Source organism: Podarcis erhardii, assembly GCF_964252035.2.
Source record: "Podarcis erhardii genome assembly, chromosome: 17".
Classification (NCBI taxonomy): domain Eukaryota; kingdom Metazoa; phylum Chordata; class Lepidosauria; order Squamata; family Lacertidae; genus Podarcis; species Podarcis erhardii.
In genome coordinates, this window is record NC_138515.1 from 7329100 (window position 1) to 7348014 (window position 18915).

The following is an 18915-nucleotide window of genomic DNA, read 5'->3' on the forward strand; positions in this document are numbered from 1 at the left end:
TCTGTATTTTCCCTTCTCCAGCCATGCTTGTAATGTCCCTAAACCCCCTCTAGGGGGATTTTAGTTCCTTAATGTCTTTCAACTCAAAATCTAATAATCAAGTTAGTTTGTATCAGCCCTTCCTTGTTTTTCAACAAATTGTAACAAATATAACCAGCAGAAGCAACAGAAACAAAGTTCTCTTTTTCCTTCTGACAGCCAATGTGACAGCTGTCAAACTTCAAAACTTCCTGAACAGGCTCTCCCGCGGGACGCTCCCGGGTCCGGGGGGGTGAAACTTCCCCAACGTTAATCTTTAATCCTCCAGTAAAATTTCTTTCAGTGTCAAACCATGAAGGTTAAAGTCTTTTTAGAAAAGAAAGAAAGGTTTCTCTCGACCTTAGATAGCAGGTTCTTTGCTTTAGATTGTTTACAAAGGGGGGGGCGGACTTCCTTTTTAACCCTTCCCCGCTCGTCCTAATTCAAGAAGATTTTCCTTTAAATTCCAAATTCCATATTACTCACGGGTTGTTACTTTAGAATCCAATTGTTGTAAGGAAAAAGTCAGTGCTCTCCGACAATGGCTTGCGGCTTCACTCCGCAGAAGGAGCAGTTTACTCACAGCATTGCGCCGCACCCCATCCCCGTTCCGGAGCCTTTAAAAAGGCTCCTTCGCAGCTTGGGGGGCGTAAATGGTGCCTGCCGAGTCACCACGTTCACAGGCATCCGCGCCTGTGATTTTTAAGGGTCCCCGCGTCGCCGCCGCGGACAAGACCCAATCCTGCAGAGCCGATTCCCTCCGGAGCTCGGAGGGAATCCGCCATTAGCCGATGGCGCTAACCCGGAAGTCCCCCACCCTCAATGTAATGAATTTGTGGAGGAAGTGGGGAGGAGAGAGGGCTGCTTCTACACTAGCAGTGTTCTCTGAAATTAATATTATTTATTCACTTCATTACTAAGAAAAATCAGACATAGCAAACTGCAATGTTTCTTTGTTGCCCTCCCATCTTTTTAACCTTTTTAACCTTTTAGGGCTGCTAAATTGTTGTTCTTTCTCAGTCAGCTGAAAGCAGAATTAAGACTACATTCCTGCAGCGCTTAATAAGGTACTTGCATTCTCCATTGCCTTACAACACGGGCAAGTCCCTAAGTATGTTCACTCAGAAGAAGCAAGCCCCGTTAAGGTGGAATCTAACACAAATAAAAAATGTTGTGAAAATGTTTTATATATATATATATATATATATATATATATATATATATATATATGAAAAAAATATTGGATTTCCCCATAGCTCACCATCGCCATCTAGTGTCACATTTGTATAATGCACTTGACAACACACTTAAAACGGGATTTTTTGCAGCTGTATAGCGGAGTCCTACATGTGCTTAACATGGCAACATCACTCAGCAAATGTCTCTGTATTCTTCACAAGCGGTTTCTGCTACTAACATTTTAATTTGGTTGCTTCCTCATCATCAGGGCCGGCCCACCCATGAGGCAAGGTGAGGTGACTGCCTCAGGTGGCAGGATTTCCACGGAATGCATTGCTTGTTGCTGCTATTGCAGTGGCAGCAACAGTTGTGGCTTGTTCCTTGGAGGGTGGATTTGCCCCTTCCCAATGTAGATCTTCACTCACCCCTTCTTCCCTGGCAGGGGGTGGGGTGGGCACCGTTGTGTGGTTTGCCTCAGGTGTCAAAATGTCTTGGGCCAGCCCTACTCAGTAAGGCTGTATCAGTCCTACCTGTTCACTGGAAGGGGGCATTAATGACTCACTCCCCTTTTGCAGCCATAGCTAATGCTTGTTTCAGATATATATATGTGTGTGTATATACACACACAAATGAATGGTCAATAACCTGAATGGAAAGAGAAAATGAGTCATTAGAGCCCCTCTTAATGGGAACAGGAACTGCCTAATGTTGGTTTGGTATTGTGAAAGCTGGGAGTGAATAGGAAACAACCAATTAAAGTGCTAATAGCTTGGAGAAGCCTTAGTTGTGCTTTCTGTAAAAACTGGGCATGGAAATGTTAATTCTAAAGAAAAGGGCCAGTGTGGAAGCAAGGCTGGTTTGTGGAAATATAAGGCTTTCTTGGAATCGCTCTTTCCTGCCTAGAATGAACTGCACCGGAGGAGGAATCTGTGAGAAAGTTGATATGGCTGCTTGTCCTGCATTTCATGAAGGGCTTTTTCTTTTAAAATATATATTGTTTTATTTTTCCTCTGAAGTGCAAATACACAAATCAAGTTTTCTTTTTTGCTAAAAGGTAATTGCAGCAGTAAAAACAAATTAAATTACAAGCAAATGGTGATACTGCTCTCGCTGCAAATTGGCAACAACGACTGTATTTTTCGGTGTATAAGACTAGGTTTTCCCCCCTAATAAATAATGTCAAAAATTAGGGGGCATGTTATACACAGATAGTGCCAAAGATGGACTGGCGATTGGTTGTTGCCGCAAAAATGAGGGCAATCTTATCGATGGAAAAATACGGTAATTAAAGGCCATATTTCAGTCATGGTTGTGGGTAAGAGGAGCTATATTAAACCGTACTGTACTTATTGAAGGCTACAGATCTAGCTATACCTTCTAAACTGTATGCAGCTTCAGAGTAAATATTGTAGAAGGATCTTGACCATGGGAACAGGCATGTTAACTGTCTTGTGGAACTAGTTTAAATTTTGATTTATTGTGGAAGAGCAAGGCCTCAGCAGAACTAAAGGGCTCTAGCGCAGGAGGTGATGTTTGCTTCAAGAAGGGTTTTATTCTCTGGTTACTTCCACACTAGCTAATTTATCTGGTGAAATTCATTAACTCACTCAGTTTTTAATGGAGATTGAGATGACATTCGTTGCATTCTGGTGATTTCTATTTAAAGGTAAAGGGACCCCTGACCATTAGGTCCAGTTGTGACCGACTGGGGTTGTGGCGCTCATTTTGCTTTATAGGCCAAGGGAGCCGGCGTACAGCTTCCGCATCATGTGGCCAGCATGACTAAGCCACTTCTGGCGAACCAGAGCAGCACACGGAAACACCGTTTACCTTCCCGCCGGAGTGGTACCTATTTATCTACTTGCACTTTGACGTGCTTTCGAACTGCTAGGTTGGCAGGAGCTGGGACGGAGCAATGGGAGCTCACCCCGTCGCGGGCATTCGAACCGCCGACCTTCTGATCAGCAAGCTCTAGGCTCTGTGGTTTAACCTACAGCGCCACCCACGTCCCTGATTTCTATTTACTCTACCTGTTTTTCTCCAGCCTTGATTTGTGGTGATTTTAAAACCTGAAATTCCAGTTGCAGTGCCACCTGTCTGCTGTCTAGGCTTCTCCTGACTAACGTGCCTTTCCTTTATCATCTCCTCTTTTGGCCCCTCCTTTAAAAACTAAAATAAAAGTAGCTTCTGCTTCTCCCCTACTGGCCCTTTGATTAGTTGTTTCCTTTCAGGAGAGACCACAACAGTCCTGAATTGGCACTTTAATTATTCGGTTTTTGTTTCCTACAGGCAGACCCTTTGATTCCTTCTTTCATCTTTGAAGCAAGCTTAATTGCTCATTCATTTATTTTAGCTTAATTTCAGTTGCACAAGGAGAGGAATGTAATTCCCGTTTCCACAATCAATTGAGAATACTTACGTGTCAATATCCAAGGGACCTCTAGAGAGACACCCCAGGGCTGCTCCCCAATTGCTGGATCCTAGCAGTTTCATTACTTGACAACAAAAGAGTCCAGTAATGATTACCAGATGGAAGAAACAAGTGTTTACATAATCAAAGGTACAAGTGTACACTACCAGTATTGTTTAAGTGCCATTGGTGTTGTGTCACTGGAAGTATTAAGCTGTTCCAGATTTATAGCAGGCAGTAAAATAAAGAGAGCGGTCAGGGTCAGTCAAGATTTAACTTGGGAGTTTCCTGGTGCCCCTTATGATGAGCTACTCAGGCACGCAATGTAGAAAAAGAAAGTGCAATATTGTTCTCCCAAGGTTTAGGAAAGGGACGCGGGTGGCGCTGTGGGTTGAATCACAGCGCCTAGGACTTGCCGATCAGAAGGTCGGCGGTTCGAATCCCCGTGACGGGTGAGCTCCCGTTGCTTGGTTCCTGCTCTTGCCAAACTAGCAGTTCGAAAGCACGTCAAAGTGCAAGTAGATAAATAGGTACTGCTCTTCCCCCCCCAATAATATTTATTCAAATTTTTTAAAAAAAAAATTACAAAAAGGAACACAGAATACAGAAACACAACATATCCAAAAGAAAAGTAAAATAAAAAGATAAAAAAGCAAGAAACAGCCAAAAAGAAAAAAAAATACAATAAAAAAACCAACCTTAATATAGTTCCCTTTCTTAACTTATTTCCTTGACCTCCTCACACCTCCCCTCTTTGTATTCTACTTCAAATAGATATTTCAGCAAATCCTTCATCCTTGTTTTTATCATTATAACTTATCCTAATATACTGTAATTTTCCATTCTCTCTTTTACCAATTAGCCATCCACTTTTAGTTTATTTAATATAAATAGGTACCGCTCCAGCGGGAAGGTAAACGGCGGTTCCGTGCGCTGCTCTGGTTCGCCAGAAGCGGCTTAGTCATGCTGGCCACATGACCCAGAAGCTGTACGCCAGCTCCTTCGGCCAGTAAAGCGAGATGAGCTACGACTGGACCTAACGGTCAGGGGTCCCTTTACCTTTACCCCCCCTCCTCCTCCCTAGGCAGCCCATTGATTTCTCCTGATTGTGCCTTTAAAAGAAATCTGATTGATAGAAATCAGCAGGTGAAGCTTTTCATGGCATAATAAACGGAAATCTGCCCTTATTTCCTTATGGGGTATCCAAGAGCCCTTATAGAGTCCTTTGTAGGTTCTCCATCAGTTGGAGAAAAGAACAGAGGCCAACCAGAGAATATTGAGAAGCAAAGCAGCTAGTAAGCCTGATCTTTATTGAACTGTTGCAACAGGGTGCTCCCCTCACATGCAGGAAAAGAGGAGGACCCAGAACCAAGGTGTGTCTGCCCTTATATAGACATTTTAAATTGCCCGCCTTGAAGTCCAAGACCACCCCCAGATACATCATACCTACATCACAGAAATCTACAGCAGAAATCTGAGTGCATTGTTTACCTCCTGTCTGGCAAGTTACCTGCTAATGCTTACTTGATTGGATACCCTGGGGAGCCTGGCCAGTCTTTTGTAATGATAAATACTTAGTTCCTGAGCCAGGTCACAGGCTCACCCTATTCATACACAGACATACCCTTAAGACAGGATTTGTGAAGGAAAAGACAATGAGGAGGCTTTGCCATTTTCCTTTGACTCTGCAGAGAAAACATTTGGTCAGTTTGGGAGTCAAAATGGTTCCAGGGCTGTTTTCCTGTGCTGCTTCAGACATGTGGTTTATATATTTATGTACGTGTTTGCTTGGTACATTTATGAACATTTATTATATATATAAGACCTTAATTTTTTAATTTCAATGGCGTGGTGATGTGCATGATCATCTGATAATGGATTTGCAGTGAAAAGCACAGCTACAGGAGCTGTCTGCAGAGATGGCAACCCTGCCACCTATAAATGCAGACCCTCCAAGTGTCCCTATTTTCCACGGACACCCATGATTTAGAGAAGCCCTCCCGGTTTCTGATTTGATCCCAGAATGTCCCCCTTTTCTTTAGGACATCCCTATTTTCTTTGGAGAAATGTTGGAGGGTATGGTTGGATGTCCTTATTCTCCCTGGAGAAATGTTGGAGGATATGGAGCTATTCGACCCCTGACCTGTCTGAAGGCAATCCTATACTGTGGTACCTTGGTTTACGAACTTAATCCGTTCTGGAAGTCCGTTCTTAAACCAAAGTGTTCTTAAACCAAGGTGTGCTTTGCCATAGCAGTGGGAGACTCAATTTACAAATGGAACACACTCAACAGGAAGCGAAACATGTTCTTATTCCAAGGCACAATTCACAAACCAAAACAACTACTCCCGGGTTTGCAGCGTTCTTAATCTAAGTTGTTCATAAACTAAGCTGTTCTTAAACCAAGGTACCACTGTATAGGGAATTGGTTTTTTTTAATGTTTAATGTTTTATTTTATTTTATATATGTTGGAAGCTGCCCAGAGTGGCTGGGGTAACCCAGTAAGATGTGTGGCGTCTAAATAGTCAAATTACCATTATGGAACGGGATGTCCCTATTTTCATTGGAGAAATGTTGGGGGGTATGTAAATGCTACTGAATCAAACCTCGTTCTTTGTATGGAGAAAAACCAGCCTTTGGCCGACTCTGTGTAACTCCCTTATTGCTGCACAATTCTGATTTAAAATGCATCTAGGTTGTCCGTCTTCTCAATTTGGAATGAAGCTGGATTCGGCGGGATGTGGAAATGCACCAGAATGCAATATTTCCTAAGAAATGAAATGATAGGTGTGGATTGCAGCTACTGTTTTGTGCACACACCACTTTCCAAACCAGTGATGGGCGTGCCCTGAATGCAGAGTAAGTGGGAGTGTGTACACAGCCTGGTGATTTCTGTTTATCTCTCTCCTAAGTCTCCTATGTCCAGCTCCCTTACCTGCTGCTGCTTCGTATCGTCCTTGTTCCAGCCCCTTTTGTACCGACTTTTGGCCATGCTGGCAGAAATAGTTCAGAACATCAGGAGGGCCTCAAGTTGGCCTGGCTTAGACCTTTGCCTGCGGTCAATGCTGCCTTTTGTTTTGACTTCCTGTGCCTACTTTGAAGCTTCTAGGCCAGTCATGCCCAACCTGCGGCCCTCCAGATGTTTTGGACTACAATTCCCATGATCCCTAGCTAACAGGACCAGTGGTCAGGGATGATGGGAGTTGTAGTCCAAAACATCTGGAGGGCCGAAGATTGGGGATGCCTGTTCTAGGCTCTGCCTAGGTCAGCACTCCAGCATGACTTTGGACCTAATACAGTGGTATCTCGGGTTACATACGCTTCAGGTTACAGACTCCGCTAACCCAGAAATAGTGCTTCAGGTTAAGAACTTTGCTTCAGGATGAGAACAGAAATCGTGCTCCGGCAGCGCGGCAGCAGCAGGAGGCCCCATTAGCTAAAGTGGTGCTTCAGGTTAAGAACAGTTTCAGGTTAAGAACGGACCTCCGGAATGAATTAAGTACTTAACCCGAGGTACCACTGTACTGCCAAGATTTACACATTCTGCTTGGCTGCCTGTGGTCCAATGCTGACACTCGGCTGCCTGAGACTTCTCCCACCAAGTATGTGCTCCTGCAAGCTGGATGAATCTAGACAGGCCCCATTTCTGCCTGCAACTTTTCCCTTGCTTTGTTTCCCATCAACCCCAACCCCTCCGTAAGCTTTCTTTTCCTTCAGCTGACAGTCTCTGGCATCAGTTCCTCATCAGCCAGGACCCGCAGTCTAAAAAGCAGCATCTCCCTGAGTAGCATTTGCCAACTTTAAACTGCCTTTTACTTAATTGTTTAGCTGGCGTCCCCTTCCCCTGTTCCCTGGAGAGGGAGCGAGTCGGGGAAGCTTAAGAGCCCCGCTAATAACATCATGCTCCCCAGAGAATTGCATGTGTTGGAGGAAAAAGGAGGACAAATTGCTTTCCTCGACTCCCCTGCCATTCCCAGTTTGCACCGTGCATGCCACTCTTCCCATCCCAACACCCCCAGAGTCAGCCTACTTTAAGGGAAACTCAACTTTCCTTTTTTCAAGTTAATTAAACGCTTCGGTCTGGATGAACACATTTGTCAGTGGCAAGAACACCACTGGCTGGGGTGGTTGTTTCGTCCCTCATTTTCCCATTCCCTTGCTTCCTCCCCTCTTTAAGCCTATTTGTTTCTTGTCAGTACCTCTCTTTGGAGACCCTCCTCTTCACTTTCTCTAACATCTTAATGATTCCTGGCACCAGCAGACGAGAAGTGGGGCTCAAATGGGAATGCTTTCCTTCCAGACTCAGCTCTCCTTGCTCGACAAAAACCTTCCGCCCCACCCTGCGGAGCTGTGGGTCTGGCCACACTTAGCCCTTCAGCAACCCCCCCCCCCCATTTGGCATGCAATTGGGAAAAACTGGATAAAAAGCTACTTGGACTGGTGCAAAGAGGCCAGCTTGGCAAGCAACCACCAGCCTCTCGTACCCAGGCCCAGCGGTGTGCTCTGCTTCCTTCCCATTGAATTCTCTTTCTAAATTTTTCATCGGTGCCACGAAGATTTTGTGGCATGGCTTACCGTTCCCTTCAGCAAAAGGAGGAGGAGGGAGTCTGCTGACTTTAATCTCCCTTATTGTTGGAGCTTTAGCATCTTGGGGGTCAGAATGAGAGTGAATTTGAAGGCTGGGGCATTTGAATAATACTAATCTCACTTGTAATGTTTATTATTACTGTTGTGGTGCAGAATGTTGGGTGTCACAATATTGTGCTGTTTTTTCTTTTAATCATGTTCTGAGTCATCTGCTGCTTCCACCCCCCCCCCCAAAATGACGACCCTTTGGCTAAATAGCAAAGATGCACATAAAAGGAACGACGCTTCAGATTTGCTTGGGACCTTTCAAATTGCACCACACATAAAAGATGTGTAAAGGGACCCCTGACCATTAAGTCCAGGTGTGGCTGACTCTAGGGTTGCGGCGCTCATCTCTCTTTATTGGCTGAGGGAGCCGGCGTACAGCTTCCGGGTCATGTGGCCAGCATGACTAAGCCGCTTCTGGCGAACCAGAGCAGCGCATGGAAACGCCGTTTACCTTCCTGCCGGAGCGGTACCTATTTATCTACTTGCACTTTGACGTGCTTTCGAACTGCTAGGTTGGCAGGAGCAGGGACTGAGCAACAGGAGCTCACCCCGTTGTGGGGATCCAAACTGCCAACCTTCTGATCAGTAAGTCCTAGGCTCTGTGGTTTAACCCACAGCACCACACCACACATACAAGCTCATTAATCCAGTAGATTTGCATTGGAGGCCAGACTGGACCAGGGAGACCTGAGGTCACCTAGTGAGTCTGGGGCTAAAGCTAAGCAAGGGCTTCCTGGGTCATGCTGCCCCAGCTTTCAAGCTCAGCCTTCAAGCCTGGACTGGAAAATAAGAGGAACAAACTGTAAGCGTTGTAAAATTGTGCCCTCTAACTCATGTGGAAGTTCTTCTTAAGGGGGGTCTTCCCTCTCCCCCTTCTTTTCTTTAAAATAGATATTTCCAATGGCTTTGGCAAGGATGAAGCTGAGCGGGAGCTGCTAACTCTGCCATGTGGAGAACAGGGCCCAGGCAGAGCAGATGGCTAAGTCTGGCATGATGTTAGCCAGGCCATTTGGTAGTGTTGCTGTTTGTGGGCTGTGCCGCACGCACACCGCTGTCCTTGTGCCCTCCAGCCATGCAGAAGAGCAGCAGCTTTCTATTCTCATCCAGCTGCCACTAGCTAGGCACATTGGGGTCATCCTGAGAGACAGAGAGGGAAATAGCATCACCTCTGGGAAGAGAGGGTGCCTCCAAAGTGTCTGTCGTGCTCAGGTCAGGATGCCTACTTTTGAGGTGGCCTGGTGGGGCTCTAGCCACCTCCCAGCCTGGCTCTGGCTCTGGCTAGTGACACACAGAGCTCTGGAACAGAGAGAAAGAGAGATGGAGCAGTGGAGGCTTGTCTTGCTGCCCCAATCTCCTAAATAAATTGTCCCTCCATCTTCTCAAGGGTTGGTAACAGACCCTTTCAAGTGCTCTCTGGGCCACACATGCCTGCATGTCTCCTCTGCCAAACACAAGCTTGTCCTGTGAAAACAGAATGCCTTTTACTGGTTTTTGTACATCGTTGGCTCAACAGATGGGATGCACATTTATAACAATATAGATCGTATAAGGATTACTCCTTAATGCTAGGATAGGCTAATGCAAGCGTGTAAAACTACCTCTCTTTAATAGCTGAGAATTAGAGACTTCTTGGAGGGCAAGGGCCAGCTCAGGGGTTTTTGGTGCTTGAGGTTGATACACCAATGGCAAGGGGAGCAGGTGGCATTGTGGTCTAAACCACGGAGCCTCTTGGGCTTGCTTATCGGAAGGTCGGTGGTTCGAAGCCCCGCGACGGGGTGAGCTCTGTCCCAACTTCTGTCAACCTAGCAGTTCAAAAGCACACCAGTGCAAGTATATAAATAGGTATCGCTGCAGCGGGAAGGTAAATAGCATTTCCATGTGCTCTGGTTTCTGTCATGGTGTCTCGTTGCACCAGATGCGGTTTAGTCATGCTGGCCACATGACCAGGAAAGCTGTCTGTGGACAAACACCGACTCTGGTTGAAAGCGAGATGAGTGCCACACCCCGCAGTTGCTTTTGACTGGACTTAACCACCCAGGGGTCCTTTACCTTTACCTTGTTACATCAATGGGGCAGCCCCCCTCATGCTCCCACTCATTAACACGGGGCACAAAATCCTGCAGGAAATGCTCCTGTATAAGCCCCATTGAAACAAACAGGCACTTGCAAAGCTGCCATTCACTTCTAAGGGCCTGTGAAAAAAACCCTAGTGGGTTGTGCTCGCGGGGGGGGGGGGCAGAGATCCACCTGCCTCCAGCGGGGCTTAATATTACAAAGGGGGCTTAAAATTGCAAAGGGGGTCATTCAGATAACACAAACTGAGTTGCCAGCAACATTTTTTTTAACTTACCCAATTTTCTGTGGAAATATGTAACATCCGGATTAAATGTTTGCGTGGCAGGGGAAAGACAAGCTGGCCTGTTAATGGTCATTATGTAGATGCTGAGACAAACATATATGCATGAGGGGCACTGATCCTACAATAAGCACACAACTGGAAGCACCCTACTCTGCCACCCTTAGTGGCACCCAAAATCTGCTCCCTGAGGCACCTTACCTTGTGGTTGGGGAGTTGCTGAGATCCACTGATATAGGCAGCATTAGACTTGTCTGATCAGCATCAACAGCCTGAAAGTACAGAGGATTTTGGTATCCTCAAGGTCTAGCACTGTGGTTTTTTGGCAGAGCAAGCGGCACCTGGCAGAAGATTCCCTTCCTTCAGCTTGAACTGCCTTAAGATGGTATAAACAACAACTCTGTTTTCATGGCATGTTTGCAGGAAGTATCCAGGTTGGAAGGTAGATCTACCGCAAACAGATTGGCTTGTGCCTCCTAGATAGCAGGTTATATGGAGGTCCCCCGCAAAGGAGAATGAGATGTGGTGCAGGCTTTCAGTGGAGGGAATTTACAGTCCAATCCTAGGCATGTGTACTGAGGCATGCATTAGATTCAATGGGAATTACTTTGAGGAAAGTGTGTGTAGGATTGCAACCGTAATCCTAGGCCTGCAGCTCAGTCTGTCAGAAAGCCAGGCCCGTCCCCCCTTAGCCTAGTGCTGCAGCATGAATGTAATGTAAAGGTAAAGGGACCCCTGACCATTAGGTCCAGTCGTGACCAACTCTGGGGTTGCGGCGCTCATCTCGCTTTATTGGCCGAGGGAGCTGGCGTACAGCTTCCGGGTCACGTGGCCAGCATGACTAAGCTGCTTCTGGCGAACCAGAGCAGCGCACGGAAACGCCGTTTATCTTCCCGCTGGAGCAGTACCTATTTATCTACTTGCACTTTGACGTGCTTTCGAACTGCTAGGTTGGCAGGAGCAGGGACCGAGCAACGGAGCTTACTCCGTTGCAGGGATTCGAACCGCCGACCTTCTGATCAGCAAGTCCTAGGCTCTGTGGTTTAACCCACAGCGCCACTCGTGTCCCATAGCATGAATGTACATGGGAGCTTAAAAAGAAAAAGTGTCATGAATCATAGAATCGTAGAGTTGGAAGGATCTAAAGGATCATCTCGTCCAACTCTCTGCAATGCAGGGATTGCAACTAAAGGATCCCTGACAGATGGCCATCCTGCCTCTGTTTAAAAACTTCCAATGAAAGAGAGTCTACCACAGGGGTCCTCAAACTTTTTAAACAGGGGGCCGGTTCACTGTCCCTCAAACACTGCTGGGGGCTGGACTATAGTTTTTTAAAAATGCATATCTATGTGGAAGTTGCTCCCCTATTTTTTACTCAAGAGTAAACCCGTTGACATGAGTGGCCATGTCTAACCCGCGTCCATTCATTCCAGCGGGCCTGCCCTCTGTGTAAAAGTTAAGCTGACATCACATCCCACCAGAGCGCAACAACTCCTGGGTCAGTGCACATGCAATGGTCACAACAATATTGTAGCAAGGTCTCTGTGTGCGTGCGTAATTGCTGGCTCCATGCAAACACCACACAAATCTTCTTGCAATGATCATCCCCTCCACTTTGCATGTTCTGCTTTGCTGGGGGAGACGGAGAGCAGGCCCCTGCCTGAGGCCCAAGCCCCAACGGCAGCGGCGGCTCTTTCTTCATATCCCGCCCGCCCAGAAAGGGGCAATGGCTAGCGCAGCGGCGTCAGAGAGGAGGAGAAGCAGCAGCAGGAGCAGCAATGGCAGAGGAGGAAGAGGCGTCGGAGGAGGAGGAGGCCGAGGGGAAGCCAGGTGCCCTTGCCAAGCATGCACCATCAACATGGGCAAAGCCCCGCTCAGGTGCTGGTGGCGGCAGTGCCACCTCCACTCTGCTCCACGCCGTCGCCTCTCTGCATGCAAATCCAAACATTGTGGCTTCAGATTGGCTGCAGGAGCTTCCTGCAGCCAATCCGAAACCGCGCCAGCGCCGCCGCCCGCCCAGAGGCGTACGTGCTTCGGCAGCCAATCTGAAGCCGTGCCAGCATTGTGGAAGTCAGTCGCTGCGCAGCGAGGCGTCCGCAGTGGCCGGGGACTGACTGAGCAGGTGGCAGGGTTCGTGGGCCAGATTTACGAGCCTGGCGGGCCGCATCTGGCCCCCGGGCCGTAGTTTGCCGGCCCCTGATCTACCACCTCCTGAGGTAGTCTGTTTCCCCACTGAACAGCTCTTTACTGTCACAAAGTCCTTCCTAACGTTTAGTTGGAATCTATTTTCTTATAATTAGATTCCATTGGTCCAGGTCCCACCATCTGGAGCAGCAGAAAACAAGCTTGCTCCATCTTCCATGTGACAGACAACCCTTCAGATATTAGAAGATGGCTATCATAACACCTCTCAGTCTTCTGTTCCCCAGTCTAAACATACCCAGCTCCTTCAAACGTTCCTCATAAGGCTCAGTTTCCAAACCCTTGATCATCTTGGTCACCCTCCTTGGCACACATTGCTGCCTGCCAATATCCTCCTTGTTTAAACAGTCAGGAGAAATGTTCAGTTGGAAGATCCTTAGCCAGAATTACACCGAATTGAGGTGAGTTGCAAAAGAATACAGAATGATCACTGATGCAAGCACCAACTTTTAAACTAGTAAATGACAGATTTGAAAGAAACTGATCAACCTAGGGCTCATCCACAGTTACCTTTTGCCCTGCACTTTCTAGTTTCAGATTCATGCTTTCCCAGTTTGTGTCCAAGCACTCCGCCGCCACCCACTGCTTCCCCCAGGAAAACCTGCTCTTTAGTGCTGAATCGGAACACATGGCAGTTCATGTGGATTGCCAAGAGCATTGAAGAGCCGGTTTTCGCAGAGGAAGCAGCAGAGAGAAAGGTACTCTGACATGGACCAGACAAGTGTGAATCTTTACCTAGAAAGCACGGTGAAAAATTAGTGTGAATGAGCCCCTGCTGATCAGAATACGAACAGAAAACTTGCAGAATGGGATACATTACAGTTCTACAAACAGGAATCCAAAAATCACAAAAACTGAAATTGCATCAGATATTCGGTTCAGGCTCAGCCCTCCTTCCCTAAATGACAAGTATCAGTATTCTTTATCTGACTGTTGTTGGGCAGATTTGAACATGGAATATGGCTGTTTGGGGATGTACGTATAGATAATGCGCCCAGGGCATTGCAGTAAGGTCTTCCCCGTTAACAATGAGCTGCCTTTGTCTCTGCTGCTGAATGCATCCGCTTCGCCTTGTTAGAAGTAGGTAAATCTTTCTGCACATAGAATTGATGGCACTCCACCAGATCCGGCTCTTGTGTGGGATGCAAGCCCAGTTTGATCACCTGCAGGCTTCCATCCCCACCAGTGTGCTTACACCGTGTGCATAAATGTGGATCATCTATTACGCATGTGTGACTAACGATGAATACCTCCAGTCCTGTGGGTTCCTGTTCTTGACAACCAGATGTCAAAAGGCCGCCTAACAGAGATGATTACAGGTCATGGAGGGGGCTCTGGGAAGTGTGGGAACTGGCCAACAGGCCTGGTCACAAGAGAAGACAGGGAGAGACGGAGGTGTCTGCTGCCTACAACTGAGGCATACACAAAAACAGTCATGGGTAGGGGATGCCACCAGGCCACACCTTCTAGACTGTGTCCTGTTGTTTGTTTTTTCAGATGTGCTCTCTCTTCTTCTTCCTCCCTTCCGCCTTCTTTCTGGAGGAAGGGAGAATTGTACTACTGGTTAGGAACTGGAAAACTGGCCTACTAGCTGGAGAGAGAGGACTCGCAGCAAGGGCTCTACCTCCATTTCTAAGGCTATACAGCCACTGGTGCTGTGCCACGAGTCCCCTACCCCTTTCTATTGAGGCTTGGTTGCATGCTTGGCCCCACTGAAAGCCACAGGGAGAAGAGGAATCATTGCTGTTTTGCTGTTGCCCACAGCTATAAGATTCTCTGGCCAGTGATCACTAGGTCCGCCTTGGCTCTGCTGGAATTCCTACCTCTCCCACTGAACTTCTCTCTTTGTGTTTTCTGCCTCCTGCCCTCCTTGCAGTGCTTTACCTACTTCCTATACGAAGCACAGTACGCAGGTGGCGCTGTGGGTTAAACCACAGAGCCTAGGACTTGCCGATCAGAAGGTTGGCAGTTCAAATCCCCGTGACGGGGTGAGCTCCTGTTGCTCGGTCCCAGCTCCTGCCAACCTAGCAGTTCGAAAGCACCTCAAAGTGCAAGTAGATAAATAGGTACCACTCCGGTGGGAAGGTAAACAGCGTTTCTGTGCGCTGCTCTGGTTCGCCAGAAGCGGCTTAGTCATGCTGGCCACATGACCCGGAAGCTGTAGGCCGGCTCCCTCGGCCAATAAAGCGAGATGAGCGCCGCAGCCCCAGAGTCGGTCACGACTGGACCTAATGGTCAGGGGACCCTTTACCTTTTTATACAAAGAACATTCTCCTTTCACAATTTGATAGATGTTATGTACTAAGCTTGGATCCTAGAACAATAGGCAAGTAGGATCCTAGAATGCAACAACTGATTGGCTTGCAGGAAAAGACCAGTCAGGCTGCAGGAGGAAGTTAATCAGCCTATTAGGCTGGTAGGATCGTAGAATGCAACAATTGATTGGCCTGCAGGAGAAGACCAATCAGGCTCCAGGAGGGAAGCAGAATCAGCCAATCAGACGGGACTCATCGTGTAAATACCGTGGTACCTCTGGTTGTGAACAGAATCTGTTCTGGATCCCGGTATAGAGGGGCTTCTTTTTCTCCAAGCAGAATGGTGATTATGAGAAATTTTTGTCTGTGTTTGCTTACAAATTGATAAATATGTAGCAGTAGTAGTAGTAGTAATATATTTATTTATATGCTGCCCTTCTGACTAGGTTGCCCTGGCCACTCTGGGTGGCTTCCAACAAATTATAACATTAAGCACTATACAGGAGTTCCAACATGGACTCGCAACCGTGGGTGCCTGGGGCTGTGGGTGCCATGCAGTATGCATGGCTGTGGCACTGAAATTTGTGGATGCCCAGTCCCTTCATGGGAATTTTATGGGTGCTATTTTATGATTTTATGATACTAAGTTTGGCCTCGTTGAGGAGCAGTGTTTCAATATGAGTAGGAAAACGAGAGTACCCCTAAACACTGGCTGAGAGCATGAGAAAGAAAGTGGTGCAAAAGGACAAGGAAAGAGCAGTTCTAAGCGCAAGCTCTTGCACCTCTCCCCAGACCAAATCGGTAGCCTCTGCCAAGTTGTCCAGCCCTGTTGGTGTTCTACACCCCTCCATGTCAGCTTGCTTTGAAACGTTTGCTTCCCAATAAGCAGGGCCGGGTTTAGATTTGATGAGGCCCTAAGCTACTGAAGGTAATGGGGCCCTTTATATGTCCAGCTGTCCTTTGTCAACAACAAATTGTCACTGTTTTTGCATGTGTTGAATATATGCTATATGGTAATTTATGGACCTAATAGGTATCTAAAGCCACTTGCACATAACAAAATATGTATTTTATCAAAGTAATTGTTGAACTGAAATACAGTGGTACCTCAGGTTAAGAACTTAATTCGTTCTGGAGGTCCGTTCTTAACCTGAAACTGTTCTTAACCTGAAGCACCACTTTAGCTAATGGGGCCTCCTGCTGCCACCGCGCCGCTGGAGCAGGATTTCTGTTCTCATCCTGAAGCAAACTTCTTAACCTGAGGTACTATTTCTGGGTTAGTGGAGACTGTAACCTGAAGCGTCTGTAACCCAAGGTACCACTGTACAATTAAGAAGAAGTATATTAATAGTGAAATTTGGGGGGGGGGCACCCAAGAGAGTGGGGCCCTAAGCTATAGTTTGTTTAGCTTATACGTAAATCCGGCGCTGCCAATATGTTTATAAGAGACCCGCATGTGTGCTTGCTTGCTTGCTTGCTTGCAAGGGGAATGGCTGGGTTCTTCTGCTCCGCTTCAGTGTGGAGGGCAGAGCAGGAAGTGACAGGCGCGTGCCCAGCTGTTCAGGGACCTCCTTCCATCCATGCCTGTGGCCTGGAAGGACTGAAGCCAAATTCTAAGTGGAGGAGGCCTTTTGTGTTTACGATGCATTTGGGGAGTGGGAGCTATCCTGCTGGCACAGGAACTGCAGGAGAAGTGGAGAACAGCAGTGGCGAAGGCCAAAGGGAATAGAGAGGCTTTTAGAGGCTTTTTAAAAGGCTCGAAGGACGGGAGCTGTGCGGGAGGGGGGGGCCTCTTCTTAAAAGCCCCAGCGCCGTCGTTGGAACGCACACAATTGCCCTCTGCACTTAGGAACGGCAGATGCTGAAGCCTGGGAACTGCCAAGAGGGGAGGGTTTCTCGTGCCTTGGAAATGTGGCATATTCCCAGGCTCCTCTGAGCTGGTGTGTGCACTAATTTCCCCGTGCCCTTCTGCTCCCTGCTCCCACAGCACGTGCTGCTCAGCAGTCTGGAGCCTGAGTGGCAGGAGATGCCAGACGGAAAGAGTGGAAGTAGGCCTAGCCCCTCACCGCCCCCCAAATCCGTAGCTGCTAGGAGATGGGTGACCCTAGTTAATTTCCTTGCTGTCCCTCCCAGCCTTTGCGGACTCTTCATTGGAGTCTATCCCAGCAGGGCAAAGTGGATCCAGTGCCAGGTCTCCTCCTATGCTTTTGGAGAGTGGGGGCTGGTTTCACCCGGAGCCCCTCTCCAAATCCGGTCCAAGGCCTTCTCCTCTGTAATCCAAACAAGGGAACAGATGGGCGGAATCCTCTCTGCGTCTGCCACCGTGGCAGATGGCATAAGCTGGCACTCAGTCACCTGGGCACTTACATCTCGCTCTGCAGTGTGGGTTGTCCTCAAGTCAGGCTTGACTGCAGTGGGCTTTCATGGCCCATCCAAGCTGCCTCAGCGTTCACCCAAGGGTGCTGGCTAGCCCCTGCTGTCTAAGGAGAGAGGATACTGAAGGCTTGTGTGGGCAGGGGGTCTTTTTTGGGGTCACCCGCCAAGTCTTCTTTCTGTTATTTATTTTGCCACAGTGCATTGTTTCTCAGGGACAGTGTGCAGAGTCTCTTTCAGCTTTGATTTTCATTTGAGTTTCCAAATCCGACTTTGAATGGACACACACACCCATTTCCTTGGGTAGCCAAATTCTGCGAGTCACCAGACCCTGTTATCTCAGTTAGAAGGACGTATCCTGCTGACTTTCAAACGACCACCAGGGGTTTAATTTTTCATGCCCTGGATCCATTACTTAGGAGGCAGAAGGCCACCACTGTGCCCTGGCTGGAAAGCCTGTGACCCTCCAGATATTGCAAAACGACAAATCTCAGCATGCCTGACTATTGGCCATGCTGGTAGCGGCTGTTGGAAGTTGATGTCCCCTGTTATACTCCATGGTGCCCACTACTCAGTAAAATCCATGCTGCTGTCTTTGCATTGTTACGGCAAAAATCTGGGTGCGAGGCTACTCTGCCACCCAGCTCATCGGACTAAGTCCGTGGGTCCCTGCGGAGGAAAATGAGCTCAGCCGGAGACAGGAGCAAACTGCAGAAGATCCAAGTTTATTGCGCAACAGGTTCAAGGCGAGATTGAACAGTGAGAAAGGGGTGACATGAGTTTTTGAAACTCCCTCCATGTCCCAGAATACAGTGCAAAACACGTCATGAATATATTAAAGAGAGGTTTGGTTACACAGATTACATCATGAATATATTAAAGGGAGGTTGGGTTACACAGATTAACATATGGAGGAGGGAGGTTGGGTTACACAGATTAACATATAGAGGAGGGAGGGGGGAATATGCAGAGCTGGAGATATGCACAGATAAACACTTCCTGGGGATGAGAAAACAATAGTCCCAAATATGCATAGTCTGTCACCTGACATTGCCTGGAGGAAAGGCTGATCAGAGCAATTTGAAAGGATTAGGGTCTTGACACCTTGCTGGAGGGATTATGCTGGACAGGGGAGGTGTGATGGAGTCCTAGAGAAATTGAGCAAACTGGCACGTTGATTTTCTATGAATTTTATAGATTTTAGTCCCTTTTGACATTGACAATTGGAAATGAATTGATATATTGTAGCGAAGAAGAAGGTGAAGAAGGCATGCCCCCCCCCCTTCCGTAACAGCATACAGTTCCACAACACAAGAAGTGTCCTGCTGGACATGACCATCTAGTCCCATGATGGTCAACATGGTGCTGTCCAGATCTGGAGTTCAGATGTTGCGGGACTACAATTCCCATCAACCCCTGACCACTAGCCATGCTGGCTAGGACTGATGGGAATCTGAGCCCAATAACAACTGGAGAGCTGCAGAGC